Genomic DNA, 20,499 nt, shown 5'->3' on the forward strand with positions numbered 1-20,499 from the left:
GTCCAATCTTGTACCGTAAGTTGAAAGAAGGAGCCTAATACTTGTAACAAAAAGCGAAGGTTCGGAAAAAGTGATGGAGTATTAGGTAAAAGGTATTACTCGCGAAAACAATGTTGACACTCAGCGCGCTGGCTGATGGGAGCGACTGTAAAATGTAAATGCGAAATGCCTTTACAGTCGCTCCCATCAGCCACGGTGCCGTGTTAGCTTTGCGCATACACATGGCACCGTGCGAACTGGCGCAGTGGTTAGCACATTCGGGAGGACAACGGTTAAAATCCGTGTCCGGCCATCCTGGTTTAGGTTTCCGTGATTTCCCTAAATCGCTTCAGGCAAATACCGGGATGGTTACTTTAACAGGATATGGGCCGCCTTCCCTAATCCGATGGGACCGACGACCTCGCTGTATATTCTTAACATCATAGAAATAACCTGGGGCGTGTGTCGTGCTTGGGTAGCTCAGTGGGTAGAGCACAGAAAGGCAAAGGTCCTGAGTTCGACTCTCGGTCCGGCACACAGTTTGCCGGCACGGTAGCTCAGCGTCTTCGGTCAGAGGGTTAGCTGCCCTCTGTAATTTAAAAAAAGAATTGAGTTAAAGGGTGAACGATGGACTTGAACAAGCATCATGGGGCGTCCGCCCCAAACAAATAGAACGAACACTAAATAACAAAATGGGATAAAAAAAAAAAAAACTGCACGGCATATTCTTAATATCATAGAAATAACTTCTGCAGAAGTTGTCATGTATGCACCGGTTCTCTAGATTCTTCATACACATACGTAGGATTATTAGAAACTTAAATACTCAATATCGATGTTCTACAAGGATAGGCTAGATAAAAACATATTAGGCCTATACAATGTATAGGCCTAATATGTTTTTATACATGTTTATTTAATCTTGCCCTTTGCGACCTGCAATGGAGGCAGGTATAGAATTAGAAATACAGAAGGTGTAGATAGAAGCTAATTATACTCTTGTAAATCGTTGCAATCTTTTTCATGAAACTGATAGTTCGCTGGCACAGTTCCGACACGCCTTAAGTACTTGTTTTCTTTTCGTAACTGCCGTCTTGTTATGATTTTATTTATTGAACTTGGATAGTTTAAGCATTTTCCATGCAATTGATGTTTTAAATAATATTTGTATAGCTGCATAATAAATCATTTTTATCATGTTGGAGGCATATATTTGTTTTATATTGGACACATTCAATAATCATTAAATGTAAAAACGTCATACAGAATGAAAAAAGGAGAAACTATGTGTTACCACAAAGCAACGACACATCTATCGTAGACAACAAATGCAGGCCGAAAAGCTACACGCTACACCCATTACTTTCAATGTTGTCTTGAAATCTCCTCGTTGAGAGAGTACTCAGTCCACAGAACCACTACAAATAGTCTTTCCTTAGGGGTGCAGGACCATTTTTATGATGCAGTTTGCTTTCGGATACTAATTCGTTCTTAAGCATTATTTCTGTTACTACTAAGAAAATAGACGGATTAATAGAAAATATGTATTATCTGGAAACCAGAAAATTATAAAACATTCAAATAATTGCAGCTTACACCATTATTCTTGCTAGTGTATCACATCAATTTTTGACGTTTGTTGCCGTGGGGGGAGGACCAATCAGAGTTGGCTGCACTGGTTGTTGAAACGAAGAGAGGGACGCCTTCGCTCTCAGCCGGAATATTGTTTATATTTTGTATTTACATTTTCCTATGAGTGCATATGAACAAGGGGAACAGCTTTACTTGGATAGTTGCACTTTAAAGAATTCCGTTGGATTTCCTCGGACTTCTGGATTTTGTATGTGAGTATAAGGACTGAAAATAAATGTTTAAAGATGTCGGTTAATGGGCGCTTTGTAGATATATTATTTATCTTACGAATTTAGGGTGTGCTACAGTTAGGTTCTACCTCATTCTGTCGTGTATTATTATATTAAATGAGAATGTTCTGTGTGCAACAGATGTGATCAGAGCGAAAGAGCAGCGGGACCCATTGTCTTTCAGATTAACGCAGTAGTAGATGCGCTGGATTCGGAGCATGAATTTGAAATGTTTTGATGTTGTCAAAAAACGAATGAAGCAGAAAGTATGAAGATTTAGAGGTGTAACAAGTCACATATTACACCATTGTTTCATCATCGACATCAGTATCGGAATGTAATATATACTGTAATCAATCATAAAATTTACTACCGGTGCCTACATAGCACTTAAACGAAGTAACTATTGTGGTTGGTAAATTTTATTTACGTAGTAACTACATCCCGCTACTGTTGCTTTATGTGTTGTTGTTGGTGAGCTCCAATAGAGCAGTGATTTTTTGAAAGATCAGTAAAAATGAAGTTAAGTTGTAATAAGTAGTATAACTGAATACTTGGAAGAGAGTGAATGATACAATTAACATAAGGTTTATAACTGAACATTCTCACAAATCAATTAATGATGTAGTTCGACATACTTTATTGGTAAACTTTTTTTATATTTATTGAGAACTGATTCAGACTTGTGCTTTTACTTCTAAATCCATTTTTTTAAAATCTACTTTCTTCTGAACTGCTATTGTTATTTGGTCATGTTTGACTAGTGTAATGTATTTTGTGGTTCTTAATGGCCTATAGAGACGGCTATTGTCCCGTGACATAAACATGTTGTCATATGATACCACACATACACAATCATGAAGAGAGCAGGGCAATGGCAACATTTTTTTTTTTTTTGGGAATTTTGGTTGGGGTGACAGATTGATCTATGGGTCATTCCATATCAAATCACCCAATAAAAAATGAATTTTACACCCACCTCCTTAGATTTTCATGAAATTTGGCTCAAATGGTTCTAATACCATCCTGACAACACCTGCAAATTTTTTTTTTTTTTGCTGTATCTCTTACAGTTTTTTTATAAATATTTAAAGTTTTTATGTTTTGCGTTTTCTGAACCTTCGGAAATGGTCACTTAATTTGTATTCAAAACTTTAAATTTGCTTATCTTAAAAACTCTTTTAGATAACATCATGAATTTTTGCAGCAAGTTTATTTATTATACATATTTGAAGATAAAAATGATGCTATTAAAATATATTAATATTTTCTATGAAAAAAAAAATATATATATGTATTTTTTTTTCTTTTTTTTTTTAACGGATGTTTTGTTTTATAAGAATTGCAATATCTAGAGTCTCAGACCTGATAGAATGCTCAAATTTGTTTTAATTTACTCTTAAACATATAGGCTACTTGATAAAACAAAAATAATGATGGGTTTTTAACATGTTTATTAATTATAGTAGATTACATTAGAATTATGTACAAAGATAGTTTACTTACGACACTTATGTATAACCTAACTGATTGCTTGAAACATTGAATTTTTTGAGTAATTTTGTCTTTTTAATAAACATTAATGCTGATTCAAACTGTTTTTCCACTTCATCCAAGAGCTTTCAGTTCTTTTGATAGTCTTTTTTGAAGTAATACATTCTCCCAGTGCCGCTTGATTGAGGTGCGTCTACTATACAGACTATGTGCTCCAACGGCACTATGCTGGAATCTTCTCTTTCAGGCCAATAAAATGATGCAGCGGGTCCTGAAGGATGTAGAAATAGAATTTCTGCATCTTCTTCATCATTGAATATTGTTTTTACCAGTCAAAAGTACCAGTTACCATCATAATTTGCAGCCACATAGCTATTTATGGATGGTTCAACACGAACCCAATCAGAAGAAGACTGGAAAGAAAAGACTAAGGAGGGTTTTACACTATCTGTAGTCCTACTAATTTCAACGTTGTTTGTTGGAAGTGGTTTGAAGTTATGAAAACTTCTTGTTCCAGGAATGGTTCGGGTTGCTGAAAAACGTTTTTCTAGTTTTAACCGTGGCAAATCAGCTTCTTTTTTGTCAATAAAGTGAAAATGAATGTTTTCAGTATTTTTTTCACAAAACTTATACACATCGATTGCTGTCATTATTTGTTCTTTGTCTGAAAGCTGTAGACTGGCTTTCCTTAAAATCCTTTTAATAGTTCCTCCTAGGCCATCACAAATTGACTTCCCATTACTTGTTGCAAAAAAAGAGTGTTGGGCTTCAAATTAAAGTCTCTCAAGTGTTCAGTCAAATTTTTAAAACTGTTTCTATTTTTGTACTGCCCAGCACAACCATCTGTAAAGTAGTGAACTGAGTCAATGTCAGTATGATATAATGACAGCCACTTTGTAATTTCTTTTTGTACAAAGTTAACAAAACCAGTGTCATGTTCTTGGTCATCACTAATAAAACAGTGGTTGGAAACAAAAACATTGTTTTCCTCATTTCTTAGAAAAACTCCAACTGGGTGTAGAGTACAACCACTTCTATTCCAGTGGTAACTTTGGATCTCATTTTGTATAACAAAGGAATAATTTTCACTGAAATCCATCACAATAATTGCTGTTTTGGGTGGTGGGTCTTCTTTCAATCTTTTAAAGGCTGCTGATTGGGATTTTGCTATAAACGAGTGCGGGGTGAGCTTTTCCAATGACCTAACCAATAAAGAAATGTAGTCTTCAACACTGATAGACTGTTTGATCATTTCTGCCCTGTCTGTTTTAACCCACTGACTGATTATAATTTCTTCTTCTAAATCATAATATTCACTTAGTTTTTCAGTTAAGCACTCTGTTAGTGCAGTATTTGCAGGACAGCTGTTGCAATGATGTAGCATGCAGTTTTGGTTTTCTGTGTTGCACACAAGCATCTTAATTAGGTCTTTATAAGCTTCTTCAATTTTCACAGCATCCAGTAATAGTTTAACATTCTGGTGGATACTGCATACACATACAGTGTGTGTGCCTGCAGCACCAGCGAGGATACACCATTTAGGTCTCAAGAAACAAAATTTTGAAAATCCTACTTCTACCTCGGGAGTCTCCCATTTGAAAGAATAATAGAGTTCTCTCAAGTTACAGAAAATGAGTCTTTTTTGCATGTACACATTTTTTTGAACACTTACTTTGTCTTTTGTTCCAGGTAGCACTCTGGAACTTTCACCCTTTTCATAAAAATCTGTTACAAGTCTTACTGTATTTTCAGAAAGAGTTTTACCTGTTTTTGGACCAGGAGTTTCCAAAATACAGTTTTCAGATTTTAGCTTTCTAGCTTGTCGCACCATGTACTCACTTACATTAAATTCTTTCATCACTTTATTTCGACTCCAAGAATCTGGAGCCAAGGTCAAAATCTGGATTTTTCTAGACCTCCGAACAGATGAAATCTTCTCTTTCATAAGAGAAATCATTACATCAAAATCCTTTGCTTTCTCAACCACACTTTTATCTTCTTCGTCATCATCAGAACTTGGTGCATCATATTTTAATGCTTTTGAAACCGCCTTTTTTGCAGTCTTTTCAATACTGCTAACCTTCCTTTTAAAATAAGACCCTTTACTTTGTTCTGACAAGCCATGAAGCTTTATCGGTGTTAAACCTAAATAATCAAGAGCAATGTTTGTTTGTACGAGGGATCCATTTCTGGATTCCAATGATTCTAATTCAACAATGACTTCATCATCTGTTTCACTTTCATTGACTTCAACTCTTAATTTTTCCTCACAAATGTTACGGCATGTTGAGCAAAGCTTTTGTCCAGGTTTTATGCTAATATTTTTTGTCAGTAATTGTTTAGAAAGATCCAAGCCTACACTTCTCAACGATTTTTTGATGGGCTTTTTGTGTTTTTTTAGTGGGTCTACATATGTTGTTTGATACGTTTCAAAAACATTTAAAAAGTAGTATCTGTGGTGTGAACATATATTCTTAAACTCACACGGATTAATTCCAGATCGTAAGTGGATCAAATCTTTTTCTTCCTCACTCAATTCTGATACCGGTTGTAACTTTTTTGAAGGTGTGTAGGTTGTTTGGAAACAGTAAGTTTTTTTAAATAAACCTACACTACAGGTTTGAATATCTGACATACTGATTTCACTTTTGGTCTGATTACTGTTCTGGTTACTTTTATAGGATATTGGAAAAGAATCTCTGTAAACTAAGTAACAGTACTTACTGAGAGTTGGAATAAACTTAATAAAATACTATCCAAGCACTATTTAACATTGTAATAATTTTTTACTTCAAAACACAGGAGTAACAAAACAAAATCCAAGTGTACATTGTTACTCCAAGAAGACAAAAACTTATTTTCGGTGTCTAAGTCACTTGGTATTTTTTATTTTTAAAATATAATTAATACTATTTTAAAAATTAGATAACAATTAAACAGGTTAAAAAGCCAACATAATTTTTCTTTTATCTAATAGCCTATACAATTAAGAGTATTTTAAAACAAATTTGAGCTTTCTATCAGGTCTGAGACTCTAGATATTGCAGTTTTTGTAAAACTGAACATCCATTAGCAAAAAAAAAAAAAAAAAAACACACAAACTTGTAATTTTTTTTTTATTTGGAATATTTTAATATATCTTTATGGTAATTTTTTTAACATTTAGATATAATACACAAACTTATTCCACAATTTCATACTAATATCTTGTGTATTCTTTAATATACAAATTTTTTTAGTTGTGAGGACACGTTTAAGTTACAATTTCCGACTTCTGAAACAACGCCAAATCTAAAAACTTTAAAAATTTATAAGAAAAAAACTATAAGAGATAGAGCAAAAAAATTTTAAAAGTGCTTTCAGGATGATAAACGAAGTAATTGCACCAAGTTTCATCAAAATCTGACATGGTTGGTGTCAAGGCCTGGGTGACTTGACATGGAATGACCCCTATAGCGTAGTCCATAGCAAAGGTTAGGTTGGAAGGGTAATAATTTGACTGCGAATTGGTGAAGACAACAAATGTGACAGTTTGGTAGGGATTAGCTAAAGCAGTATTGAAGTATTGAGTTAATTCGATTGTGGTACTAAATGTTCTTTTTTCCTGATATACTTAATTCTTTGATGATTAATACTTTTCATATATTGAGGTTTTTATTGTTTTAACTATGGCTGTCTGAGACATTTTGCACAAACGTTTGATGTCAGTTCTTAAAGTTCCTTTCATCATTTTGTTCTGTGGTGGTTTCAAATTCAGCTCAGTCTACAGGTTTTTGAAAGGATTTGTGTTTCATCTGGTTTTACTTTGTGATACAGTTGCTATCTCTTTGGACGGCTAGAACTTTACTATGATTTTCTTGCTGTACATAATTGTGGCTTGTTATTTGTTTTGTATTTTTACTGTGAGAGGATGAAATTTCTGATTCACTCCAAAGTATTCTTAATCCTCATTGTGTGGTACTGATAATGTTCAGTATTGATTTAAAATGTAAGCAGCAACATTTCACTTTTGTTGTTGTTATTGTGGTCTTCACTCCTGAGACTTGTTTGATGCAGCTCTCCATGCTACTCTATCCCGTGCAAGCTGCTTCATCTCCCAGTACGTACTGAATCTGCTTAGTGTATTCATCTCTTGGTTTCCCTCTACGATTTTTACCCACCACTCTGCCCTCGGATACTACATTGGTGATCCCTTGATGCTTCAGAACATGTCCTACCAACCGATCCCTTCTTTTAGTCAAGTTGTGCCACAAACTTCTCTTCTCCCCATTCCTATTCAATACCTCACCATTAGTTATGTGATCTATCCATCTAATCTTCAGCATTCTTCTGTAGCACCACATTTCGAAAGCTTCTATTCTCTTCTTGTCCAAACTATTTGTCGTCCATGTTTCACTTCCATACATGGCCACACTCCATACAAATACTTTCAGAAATGACTTCCTGACACTTAAATCTATATTTGATGTTAACAAATTTCTCTTCTTCAGAAACACTTTCCTTGCCATTGCCAGTCTACATTTTATATCCTCTCTACTTCGACCATCATCAGTTATTTTGCTCCCCAAATAGCAAAACTCCTTTATTACTTTAAGTGTCTCATTTCCTAATCTAATTCCCTCAGCATCACCTGAGTTAACTCGACTACATTCCATTATCCTCGTTTTGCTGTTGTTGATGTTTGTCTTATATCCTCCTTTCAAGACACTGTCCATTCCGTTCAACTGTTCTTCCAAGTCCTTTGCTGTCTCTGACAGAATTACAATGTCACCAGCGAACCTCAAAGTTTTTATTTCTTCTCCATGGATTTTAATACCTACTCCGAATTTTTCTTTTGTTTCCTTTACTGCTTGCTCAATATACAGATTGAATAACACCGGGGAGAGGCTACAACCCTGTCTGTCTCCCTTCCCTACCACTGCTTCCCTTCCATGCCCCTTGACTCTTGTAACTGCCATCTGGTTTCTGTACAAATTGTAAATAGCCTTTCGCTCCCTGTATTTTACCCCTGCCATCTTCAGAATTTGAAAGAGAGTATTCCAGTCAACATTATCAAAAGCTTTCTCTAAGTCTACAAATGCTAGAAATGTAGGTTTGCCTTGTCTTAATCTAGCTTCTAAGATAAGTCGTAGGGTCAGTATTGCCTTACGTGTTCCAATATTTCAATGGAATCCAAACAGATCTCCCCCGAGGTCAGCTTCTATCAGTTTTTCCATTCATCTGTAAATAATTCGTGTTAGTATTTTGCAGCCGTGACTTATTAAACTGACAGTTCGGTAATTTTCACGTCTGTCAACACCTGCTTTCTTTGGGATTGGAATTATTATATTCTTCTTGAAGTCGGAGGGTATTTCGCCTGTCTCATACCTTTTGCTTACCAGTTTTGTCAGGACTGGCTCTCTCAAGGCTGTCAGTTGTTCTGATGGAATGTTGTCTACTCCCGGGGCCTTGTTTCGACTTAGGTCGTTCAGTGCTCTGTCAAACTCTTCACACATTATCGTATCTCCCATTTCATCTTCATCTACATCCTCTTCCATTTCCATAATATTGCCCTCAAGTACATCGCCCTCTATATATTTCTTCCACCTTTCTGCTTTCCCTTCTTTGCTTAGAACTGGGTTTTGATCTGAGCTCTTGATATTCATACAAGTGCCTTTCTTTTCTCCAAAGTTCTCTTTAATTTTCCTGTAGGCAGTATCTATCTTACCACTAGTGAGATAAGCCCCTATATCCTTACATTTGTCCTCTAACCATCCCTGCTTAGCCATTTGGCACTTCCTGTCGATCTCATTTTTGAGATGTTTATATTCCTTTTTGCCTGCTTCATTTACTTCATTTTTATATTTTCTCCTTTCATCAATTAAATTCAATATTTCTTCTGTCGCCCACAGATTTCTACTAGCCCTTGTCTTTTTACCTGCTTTATCCTCTGCTGCCTTCACTACTTCATCCCTCAAAGCTACCTATTTTTCTTCTACTGCATTTCTTTCCCCCATTCCTGTCAATTGTTCTCTTATGCTCTCCCTGAAACTCTTTACAACAAACAAACCCAGGTGAGTTTCCTGAGAGCCACCCGTTCTTTACATCATTTTGTTTTATGGTGGTGGTAGTTTTACATTATGTGTGCATTCCATGCTGTAGGAGAGTTCCGACCTTATAAGTTAAATATTGCAGTCGAGTAACGTGAAACTTTAAATTTCTGAGTACTACAATGGTGCTGCCAAATGGTAAGACACTGGACTTGTGTGTGATAGGACGGCAACTAAAATACCCTTTTAGCCTTCCGGATTTACCTTTTCCAAAATTTCCCTGGAAAGTGTTGAGTACGAGTTCTGGGAATTTTCCACTGAAAGAGAATGGCCAGTTTTCTACCTGTCCTCACCCACTTTGAATTTCTGCTCTGCCTCTAATTACCTCATCGTCAGTAGGATGTTAACTGCATCTCTACCTTTCCTTTTTTTTATACAGTTGCGCTGTACACAGTATTGTTTGGCCAATATCTACATGTACATCCATACTCTGTAAATTACCCCAAAGTGCATGGCAGAGGGTACTTCCCTTTGTGCCAGTTATTAGGGTTTCTTCCTGTTCCATTCACATATGGTGCACGGGAAGAATGATTATCTGAATGCTTCTGTGTGCACTGTAATTATTCTAATCTTATCCTCATGATTTCTACACGAGCAATACATGCGACATTGTACTATATTTCTTGGGTCATGATTTCAAATCAGTTCTTGAAAAACTGTTGGTGGACTTCCTTCGTATAGTTTATTTGTATCTCTAAGAGTCTACCAGTTCAGTTTCTTCATCATCACTGTAACACTCTCCCAGGGGTCAAACGAACCTGTGACAATTCTTGCCGCCCTTCTCTGTAGTGTTCAATATCTCCTGTTAGTCCTATTTGGTACTGGTCTCACACCTGAGCAGTATTCTAGAATGGTTCACACAAATGACGAATGACCTATAAGTAGTCTCCTTAGTAGACTGATTGCACCACCCTAGCCTTGCACTAATAAACCAAAGCCTACCACCTGCTTTACCAACTGTGCCTATGTGATCATTCCATTTCGTGTCCCTACAAAGTGTTACATCTAATTTTATTTGTATGAGTTGGTCAATTCCATCTGTGTCTCTTTGATATTATAATCATGGGATACTACTGTTTTTCTCATTTTGTGAAGTGCACAATTTTACATTTCTTAACATTTAAAGCAAATTGCCAATCTTTGCACCATTTTGAAACCTTGTTGAGATCTGATTGAATATTTATGCAGTTTCTTTCAGATAGTACTTCATTATAGATAACTGCATCATCCGCAGAAAGTCTGAGGTTTTTAGCAACATCTTCTGCAATGTCATTAATATACAATGTGGATTAGAGTAGATTAGATTAGATTAATACTTGTTCCATAGATCATGAATATGACACTTCGTAATGATGTGGAACGTGTCAGGTTAATAAAAGATGTCTGTACAAGATATTACATTACACAAAATATTACATGACACTAATGTTTAAGTTTTTTTTTTTCCCCTTAATTTATATCTAAAAATTCAGCCAATGAGTAGAAGGAGTTGTCATCTAGAAATTCTTTTAATTTATTTTTAAATGTTGGTTGGCTATCTGTCAGGCTCTTGATGCTGTATTGTAGGTGACCAAAGACTTTCGTGGCAGCATAATTTACCCCTTTCTGTGCCAAAGTCAGATTTAACCCTGCATAGTGAAGATCATCCTTTCTCCTGGTGTTATAGCTATGCACACTGCTATTACTTTTGAACTGGGTTGGATTATTAACCACAAATTTCATAAGTGAATATATATACTGTGAGGATCCCTAGATCCTTAAATAGATGTCTGCAGGATGACCGTGGGTGAGCTCCAGCAATTATTCTGATTACACGTTTTTGAGCAATGAATACTTTTCTACTCAACGATGAATTACGCCAGAATATGATGCCATACGAAAGCAGTGAATGAAAGTAGGCATAGTAAGCTAATTTACTGAGATTCTTATCACCAAAATTTGCAGTAACCCTAATAGCATACGTAGCTGAACTCAGATATTTCAGCAGACCATCAATGTGTTGCTTCCAGTTTAACCTCTCATCAGTGGACATACCTAAAAATTTTGAAAATTCTACCTTAGCTACAGACTTCTGTTCAAAGTCTATATTTATTACTGGAGTTGTGCCATTTACTGTACGGAACTGTATATACTGTGTTTTATCAAAATTTAAAGAGAGTCCGTTTGCTGAGAACCACTTAATAATTTTGTGAGAAACATCATTTACAATTACATCACTTAGTTCTTGGTTTTTGGATGTTATTACTATACTTGTATCATCAGCAAAAAGAACTAACTTTGCATCTTCATCAATGTGGAATGGTAAGCCATTAATGTATATCAAGAACAGTAAAGGACCTAAGACCGAACCCTGTGGGACCCCATACTTGATAGCCCCCCTGTTTGAGGACTCGGCTGTTGTTTTAACATTACATGAACCACTTATTTCAACTTTCTGCATTCTTCCAGTTAAGTATGAATTAAACCATTTGTGCACTGCCCCCCTCAAGATGAATTGTTGCATGGGACATACGGATAAATTGGCTATAGTGAAACACCTTTGCCAGAGGATGACCATGAAATAAAATGCACCGAGATGAGTGTCATATCGAAAACATCGCATTGTCATGTGCATATGTATACAGAGGCTATTGAAATTTATAAACACCATAATAATTTTAACAGAAAAGAAGAAGGTGTTAAATAAAATAAAATGTGGATGTCAACATTGCAACATAAGAAAGACAGCCGATCACTTTCAATTGAGAATTTTGGCATTACCAGAGATAATCTCATAGTCGACGTTGCACGATGGACTTTGGTGCTCTTTATAACGCGCATATATTTGGCACTCTCTCAAGTTCTTGTTGCAGTTCACCACTGTACCTGTGAAGATGTCTCGCGCAGTCAGAGAGGAAAAATTAAAAGAAGATGTTGTACATCGATCATTTTACAATATTCTAGGCCTATTACAGTAGTTACTGAAGGCTTCATGCATTGCCTGCTTGACAGCCAAACATTTCATTCAGCATCTCTCTTTCTGTAGTCCCATCCTTTGTTTTACACTTATTATGCCGTAGTCTCTGTTCCTTTAGATGTCTCTTTACAGTGACGGTATACCGTCGGGGCCCTCCCATTATGAACTTTTTTACTGGGTACATATCTATCCAACTATTTTTTTTAAAGTTGAGCCATAGTTCATCTACATGCTCCTGTCCAGTGCTGAAAGTTTCAGGTTCCTCATTGAGAGATGACACTATCAATTTTTTTACACAGTTTTTCCTTCTTGTCTAAGTTGGCCTTTGTATTTCAGTAATTATTGTTGCCACAACTGTTTCAAGATCGCTGGTAGCAGTTTCGATGTCAGCACTCTCAGAGACATCAGGTCTCCTAGTTTCCATTAGATCCAATATATTTTCATTATGGGTGGGGTTCCTAACTATCTGTTTAGGTAATTTTCAGGGAAGGCATTGAGTGATGTTTCATATGATGTCTTACCACACCTAGCACTAACAAGACTATTATTTTCCCAGTCAATTGTTGGATGATTAAAGCCTTCACCATTGATTACTGTATGATTTGGGAACTTCTATGCAAGTGAACTGATGTTATCTCTAATGTTTTTGGCTACATTAGGATAGGAGTGTGGTGGGTGGTTGGAAAGAGTTAATCACCGTGGGCTTTGACCTAACACACAATGCCAGTGATTCGATTCGATTTGATTGTTTGGGGGAAGAGACCAAACAGCGAGGTCATCGGTCTCATCGGATTAGGGAAGGACGGGGAAGGAAGTCGGCCATACCCTTTCAAAGGAACCATCCCGGCATTTGCCTGGAGCAATTTAGGGAAATCACGGAAAACCTAAATCAGGATGGCCGGATGCGGGATTGAACCGTCGTCCTCCCGAATACGAGTCCAGTGAAAATGCCAGTGATCTGAAATCTTGCGACATATATTGGTTCACAGCTCAAGAGCATATACTGTAAGTACTATGGTTGTGAATGTACAATTGTGAATTGTACTTGCCTATTGCATTTCATTGTCACAAACATTAGAAAGATTTTTGCACTTGGGTGTGTACCCTGTGTTAGTCTCTTGTTGCTCTACCCTGTTATTTCTCAGTTTAAGAAGTCCAAAGATTGTCAGCGATGCTTTTTCGTTTCCCTGTTTGAAGTTAGCCATTATTGAATAATTTATTTGTTAAATTTGGTTTGAAGATCTCCCAAACAAAGGGAAGTTGCAAATGCTGAGATTAAGAGTGTTATTACATTAGGAATGTCAGCAGTATATGAAATGTAATGGGGAAATCATGATTTTTTTTTTTTTTTTTCTTACAACTTGTTCCGCTAAGTATTTATTTTTGCAACCAAGGTTTCGTGTTATAAGTGCATTGTCTAACATTACTGGCAAAAATGTTAAATGTGTGAAATCTTATGGGACTTAACTGCTGAGGTCATCAGTCCCTAAGCTTACACACTACTTAACCTAAATTATCCTAAGTACAAACACACACACCCATGCCTGAAGGAGGACTCAAACCTCCGCAGGGATCAGCCGCGCAGTCCATGACTGCAGCGCCTTAGACCGCTCGGCTAATCCCGCGCGGTGCAAAAATGTTAAAACATCTTTGCCTGTAATTCTAGGAAATGAACAGATAATCTAAATCCAAGGTAAAAAAAAAATTAATGAACTAGTGGCTATAAAATATGTTTTTTCCTTTATGTTTCACCTAATAAAGTCAACAGAAATTGTGAAATGTAGTGCCTGCCAAATATCTTTTTATTTAATTATTCTTCTAGGAATCAGCTTATAATGTATGTCATTTGTCATCATAATGAAGTGAAAATAGAAATATGTATAAGAACAACTTTTACTGGGATAGGACAGGTTTTTGGCTGTGATCTTCTGAAGGGACATGAAATGATTAAGGGAAACCTGAATAATCAAGTTGGGTGGACAGAGCAAACTCCATCTTCATGAATAAGGGGCCAGTGTCTTAAAAACTGCTCTGTGTCATTCAATTGATGCCTATGGTACAATATTATTTTGTTCATACACAAGTCGCACAAGAGGAGTTGTGATGTAAAAGATAGTTTTGCATTGTTTCTTTGGATCTATTTGTGCCATCATTGCACATACTTTGAACACCCGCATGTGACTCCATAACCATGAACTTGCTGCTATGTCCCTTGCATTCTTATAAGTCTGTGTGGAAAATTGAGTTCAGGACCATAAACATGCTGTCATGTGCTATGCACATCTCCATTTCTTTCCTCCAGCCCACATGGAAAACTGAGTTGTGAGTCAGCTGTTGAACTCAGGACAGTAACAGACATTACTAATTATACAGTATAGATCTTGGGCACATTATTTTCATGTTAAAAGCATTTCACTGTGATCATATATGGTAATTTTGCAATGTAGTGTTGTCTCCTTTTGTCAGTAAACCCTACTTTAAGTTTTGTAAGTAAGTACAGACAGCAGAAGTTAACTAGAATCATTGTTTGGGTGTTTCAGTCAATTTCAGTAGTCAGTTTTCTAACTTGTGTACAGCAGGGTAGTAGGACACTGACTGATAACATTTTTATAGATGCTGCTCAGGCTGAAACAATTAATGTGTATCAGATTGCCAAAGGACTATTTGATCATGATGTGCTATTAATGGAAATAAACAATATTGCACATTGCAGCCTTGAGTCAGATTCATACAAAGCAGTAAGACTTATTAATGAGAACAGGCTGTAATGTTTCAAGATAAAGTTAAAAGAGGTGGTTTGGGATGAGATGTGTATAGAAAGAGATGCTGTCACCAAATTCAATTTATTCCACAGTAAAGTTGTATTCGTATTTGAAATTTGCTTTCCTAAAAAGTTATCCAGAAGATCCATCAAGGGAAAAAGATGTATCTCATAGGTAACTAAAGAAATTAAAATGTCATGTAGGAGAAAGAGGGAAATATATAAAGGCCAGAGTGAGTCAAGGTCCTGCATTACTTCCATACTCCAAAAACTACTGTAATATTTAAGTAAAGTCATCAAATGTCAAGACGTATGCACATCCTGACATAATAATGCCGATAATAAAATTATTGTCAAATGGGAGACGGGATAGCCAGTCAGTGTAAGAGATAGAATAAAAATTAACCCAGTTCCATTTGAATTAGTTTTCTCTTCTGAATTTTACAAATTAGATATTTATTTGTATATTGCCTCTAGTAAACATGCTACAACAAACTAAACAAAAATATTAATAATTTAAGCAAAAGAGGGTGTAAAATATATTCACACTAGACAGAACCCAGATGTGTAAGTGAAATATTTGACAGTAAATAAATAGGCTACAGCACTTGCTTTGTGATATGGTACAAGACATTCTATGTGCAGCCCACATCACATTTACTGTGTATTGTTCTTGGAGTTCCTTTCCAATTTTCTTCAGTGCAGCATAATTTTTCTTCTTTTTTGCCATAACTACCAGGTGATTTTTTTTCATTGTGTCTGATGTCATGCAACAGACTACCTTTGTATGAATTATTAGCAGGGCGACAGGACTTCTAGGAATTATTGCATTGGATGTCAGGTAACATTTCACAGTGCTGTGTCAAAATTGCAGCTGTGGCATATTCATACCTGTCTTTCTGTAGAGAATCCATGTATTATTTATAGACACATCCAGTAGCCATGGAAAAATTAGCCACCATCATTTCTTTTCTCTGATGCTCACCTTGTATAGTGCTATATTTTCATCCATTCAGTCAGTTCCCTCTACATTTTTGTTGTAGTCTCCAATAACATTTGGCTGAGGTGCAAGGATTCTTTTCTTCTCTTGTCTGGAATATCAGTGCACAGAGCTTACTGAATTGATTCCATGGCTGGTTGAAGTAATTGTTACTGTAGAATTATCTAGCCACCTGGTAATAATCATTCCACTTTCTTGCCGCTCTTTTAATCAATATCACCACTCTCATTCCTTTGGAACATTGTGTTAGAGGCTACAAGTGGACATTCCTTTGGCAGACTATTCTCACAGATAGTGCTTGTTGCACCACAAACTTGTTCTTTTAGATGAGCCAACATTGTCGGTGATGTTTACAGGTTGTCAAAATGTGTAGGGTCAATTTTTACTTTTTTCAGGGAGTGAATCAATCACATTTTACAAATGCTTTCTCATATACTTTGTTCCATTGGGATCAGTTCTGTGACATATCTCAATATCCACTAGGTATCCCATATTTGTGTTTCAACACCACACTTTGTACTCATATCTAATGGTTTTACCTTTCAGAAATTGTTTGCATTCATGACTGCCAAAATACTTCATCAAGCTCTCATCATAATCCAAATCTGCCCAGGTGAAAGTGGAGAGAAAACACTTCTCAGCAGATCTATTAATGGACAAAGTTTCTACATTTCACCATTTACATTGATTTGTGTGTTATCAAATGATGAATGAATCTCATAATTGTTCCAAACCTGTCTCTTCTCATCATTTGATGTCTCATATCCAGCCCTGAATCCCAGCAACATTTTCTGCTTAGTAGAGGATTATAGCCCAAGAGAATTAGAAATCCTAGAAAACCTTTTATTTCTTCATGTGTTATTTTGGGATCTGGACAGATCTTGAATAAAGCATATTTTGTTGGTTTGGTAACGAAAACTTTAATTGTTTCATCATTACAGAACAGTTCAAAGCACCGAACTGGAGACAAGCTCCTGTATTTATGATAACTCTCAGGAAGCAAAGTGTTATCACTTTTCAGATCCTCCCTTCCACAGTCTCTGATTACAGTTTTTTAAATTTGTAGCTTTTTGGTTCCATTTGAATTGATGTTTTCTTGATTATCACAAGAGCAATCACTCTAAAGTTCACAACGTAACCTGTTACAGTTGGTCAAAACTTCTCCTGCACCAGAATGAAGTTGGCTTAGTCCAAGATTGGCTATCTTTCCACCCCCATGTGCTTCACCAGAATCTTCATCTGACTCCACATGACTCCACAATAGCTTCAGGAGACTCAATAAATATATCTGTTGCATCTTCTTCCTCCTCCGCCTTCAAAATAGCCAGGATTTCACACATAGGCAAGTCCCTGAGAAAGAAGAAACCATTATATTGACTGTTCTGGCTAGCGTAACATGTGTAACACACAATTAAAACTAGGATAGGAACCATAATAGTGAATTACATTTTGTGACTAACCTGTATCATTAATTTCAGCACTCCTGCATTACAGTCAATCAAAACTCTTAAAAATTGTGTGTTCTGTTGCGACAGAAAGTAATACTTACTTCTTATTTCAAGACATAATCTTATTCAGAAAAAGTATTCAGTAATTGAAGCACCAACCTTGTACAAAAACAAATCTCCCATGCCTTATCTTTCCAGTCTCCCACTACTTCCGATAGTTCCACCATCCAGCCGCAGAGGAGCAGTTCCCTCGTAACTCAGTACCACTCAGGACTGGAGCAACTGAATTACATTCTTTGCCAGGGTTTCTCGTCGTGCCCTGAAATGAGAAATGTCCTGCGCACTATCTTTCCCACCCCTCCCACAGTGGTATTCCACCATCCACTGAACCTACACAATACGAGGAGCTATCCAAAATTTTCTGGACTGGTGCTGCCATCTGTTGATAACCTCGCCTTTGGGCTAATGGTCACCATCACCCTCGAAGTAGTTCCCATCTGCATGTACACACCGGTCCCAGTGATTCTGCAACTGGTCAAACATTTTTTGGAAATCCTGTTCTTTGAGGGTGTTTATCACCACCAGCAAAACTTCTTGAATCCTCTCTAGAGTGTTGAACCGACGGCCTGTCAGCTTGAGTTTCAGTTTTGGGAATAGCGCGAAGTCACAAGGTGCCAAATCTGGCTAGTATGGTGGGTGGGGTACGACCGCCATTTTGTTTTTTGCCGAAAAGGTCCTGGTGAGCAAGGACGTGTGACAGGGCGTGTTGTCGTGATGCAGCAGCCAGTTCCCTTGATGCCAAAGTTCAGGCTGTCATCGCCACACGTTTTCATGGAGGTATCGCATAACGTCACAGTAGTACGCGGAATTCACTGTTTGGTTGGGTGGGACAAATTCTTTGTGCACGATTCCTTTGGTATCAAAGAAAACAATGATCATGCTCTTCAATTTGCTCTTCATCTGTCTCACTTTTCTGGGTCTTGGAGAGCCCGGGCCCTTCCACAGGGACGATTGTTGCTTTGTCTCTGGGTCATAACCGTAATCCAGCTCTCGTCGCTGGTGATAACCAATGACAAGAAGGTTGGATCATCAGATGCAGTCTGACGAAGGTGCGTGCACACTTCAACACGCTGTGCCTTCTGATCGGCAGTCAAGATCCTAGGCACAAATTTTGCGGCGACATGATGCATGCCCGATTCATCAGTCAACATTCATTGACATGCCCCATAACCAATACCCGCTTCATCCACGTGGTCTTGAAGGTTTGACGTCGATCCGTATGAACCAGTTGTTGAAGTTTGCCAACCATGTCTGGTGTTGCGTGGCTAACGGGCTTTCCAGTGTGAGCATCATTTTCGACGTTTGTACGGCTGGCCCTGAACTGATCATGCCACTCATAAACACATGCGTATGGCTCATGCTCTCTTCCCCCAAACACTAGTTGAATCATTGCAAGGGTCTCCGTAGCACTTTTCCCAGGATTCGCACGGAATTTGATACACATGCGCTGTTCTGTTAGCAGATCCATCGTAAAATCGCCACACCCCAAATACAGAATATTATGAAAATTGCTGTGGACACACAACACGTCCTCCTAGCTGAATGCCACTCCGCATACTGACTCATCAGATATGCAGCTCTCGCCACCTAGCGGTGCAAAGATCTGGTACTCCTACTTTCCAGATGGCAGCACCAGTCCCAAAAATTTTGGATTCCACTTCGTATACTTGTCCATCCTTACACAACCCTAGCTCCCAATCCCTTACTTCATGGCTCGTACCCCTGTAATAGACGTAGAGGCAAGACCTGTCCCACATGTCCCCTCACCACCACCTACTCCAGTCCGGTCACTAACATTACCAATCCCATCAGTGGCAGGGCTATCTGTGAAACCAGTCATGTGATCTACAAGCTAAGCTGCAACCACTGCTCTGCATTCTATGTGGGCAAGACAACCAACAAGCTGTCTGTCCGCATGAATGGCCACCGACGAACTGTGCTCAAGAAACAAATGGACCACCCTGTTATTGAACGTACTGCCAAACATATCCTTCATTTCAATGTCTGCTTCACAGCCTGTGCCATATAGATCCTTCCCACCAACACCAGCTTTTCTGAATTGCACAGTTGGGAACTTTCCCTGCAATATATTCTATGTTCTTGTAACCCACCTGGTCTCAACCTTCATTAGTCACTGTCCTCACCCACCCAGCCCCTTCTCTGTTCCCATTCCAACACTATACAGCCATCATTCCACTAGCATACCTGGTCTTTTTATTTCTCTCCTTTTCAGCTAATTCCCTCCCCCCCCCCCCCCCTCCCTCCTCCCAACTCTCCCCTGTCCTCTGTCTAACCTGCAGCACTTCACTGTCCTCTGCCCCCACCATACTATCCCTCCCCCTCCCCACCCCGGCCTCCTCCTTACCCCCACCCAGTCGCCACTCCCGTCATGCACTGGTGCTGCTGCTCGCAGTGTGGTTTAATGTAGTTTCAGTTGCCTGAGACTGCAGTCATGTGTGTGAGTTGCGCGCACGCGCGCGCATGCATGTCTATTGTCGATGAAGGCCTTAATGGCTGAAAGCTTTAATTGTGAGAGTCTTTTTGTTGTGCCAATCTGCGACTCTGCATCTCCACATCTCCGCTATGTGGTGGGTGGTAACTTTCCTTCTCTTATTATTGACACCCATTTTAGGTTGTCCTGGACAATCATTGGAGAAGGTTGTAACATTTCTGGTTTTGTTGTGTGCTGCTTTTTTGCCTTCCTTAGCAAAAATCCTTTTGTAGCACAGTGTGCAGTGTTGCCAAAATTTTGTTGCTGGTCCTTCAATTTTTCCCCAAGTATGAGCTTGCTTTCTTGTTGTAGGAATGGCACAGGGAGCAAGGCAATGGACTCTGAAAATTTGGAAATGA

General features: G+C 37.9%; 1 protein-coding gene across 7 annotated transcripts in view; it reads left to right on the forward strand.

Moving 5' to 3' along the window:
• Positions 1 to 1,581: 1,581 nt before the first annotated feature.
• Positions 1,582 to 20,499, forward strand: part of LOC124607350 (broad-complex core protein isoforms 1/2/3/4/5-like) — a 331,766-nt gene continuing 312,848 nt past the window's right edge. For 3 of the 7 annotated variants that reach the window (XM_047139695.1, XM_047139681.1, XM_047139688.1), the window contains exon 1: positions 1,582 to 1,823. The gene's annotated coding sequence lies outside the window, so the exon portion shown is untranslated. Of the gene's footprint in view, positions 1,824 to 2,173; positions 2,253 to 20,499 lie in introns of those variants that run through there. The other 4 variants (XM_047139671.1, XM_047139702.1, XM_047139655.1 and 1 more) reach the window with 3 other exon arrangements.

The sequence above is a fragment of the Schistocerca americana genome, chromosome 1 (genome assembly GCF_021461395.2).
Source record: "Schistocerca americana isolate TAMUIC-IGC-003095 chromosome 1, iqSchAmer2.1, whole genome shotgun sequence".
NCBI lineage: Eukaryota > Metazoa > Arthropoda > Insecta > Orthoptera > Acrididae > Schistocerca > Schistocerca americana.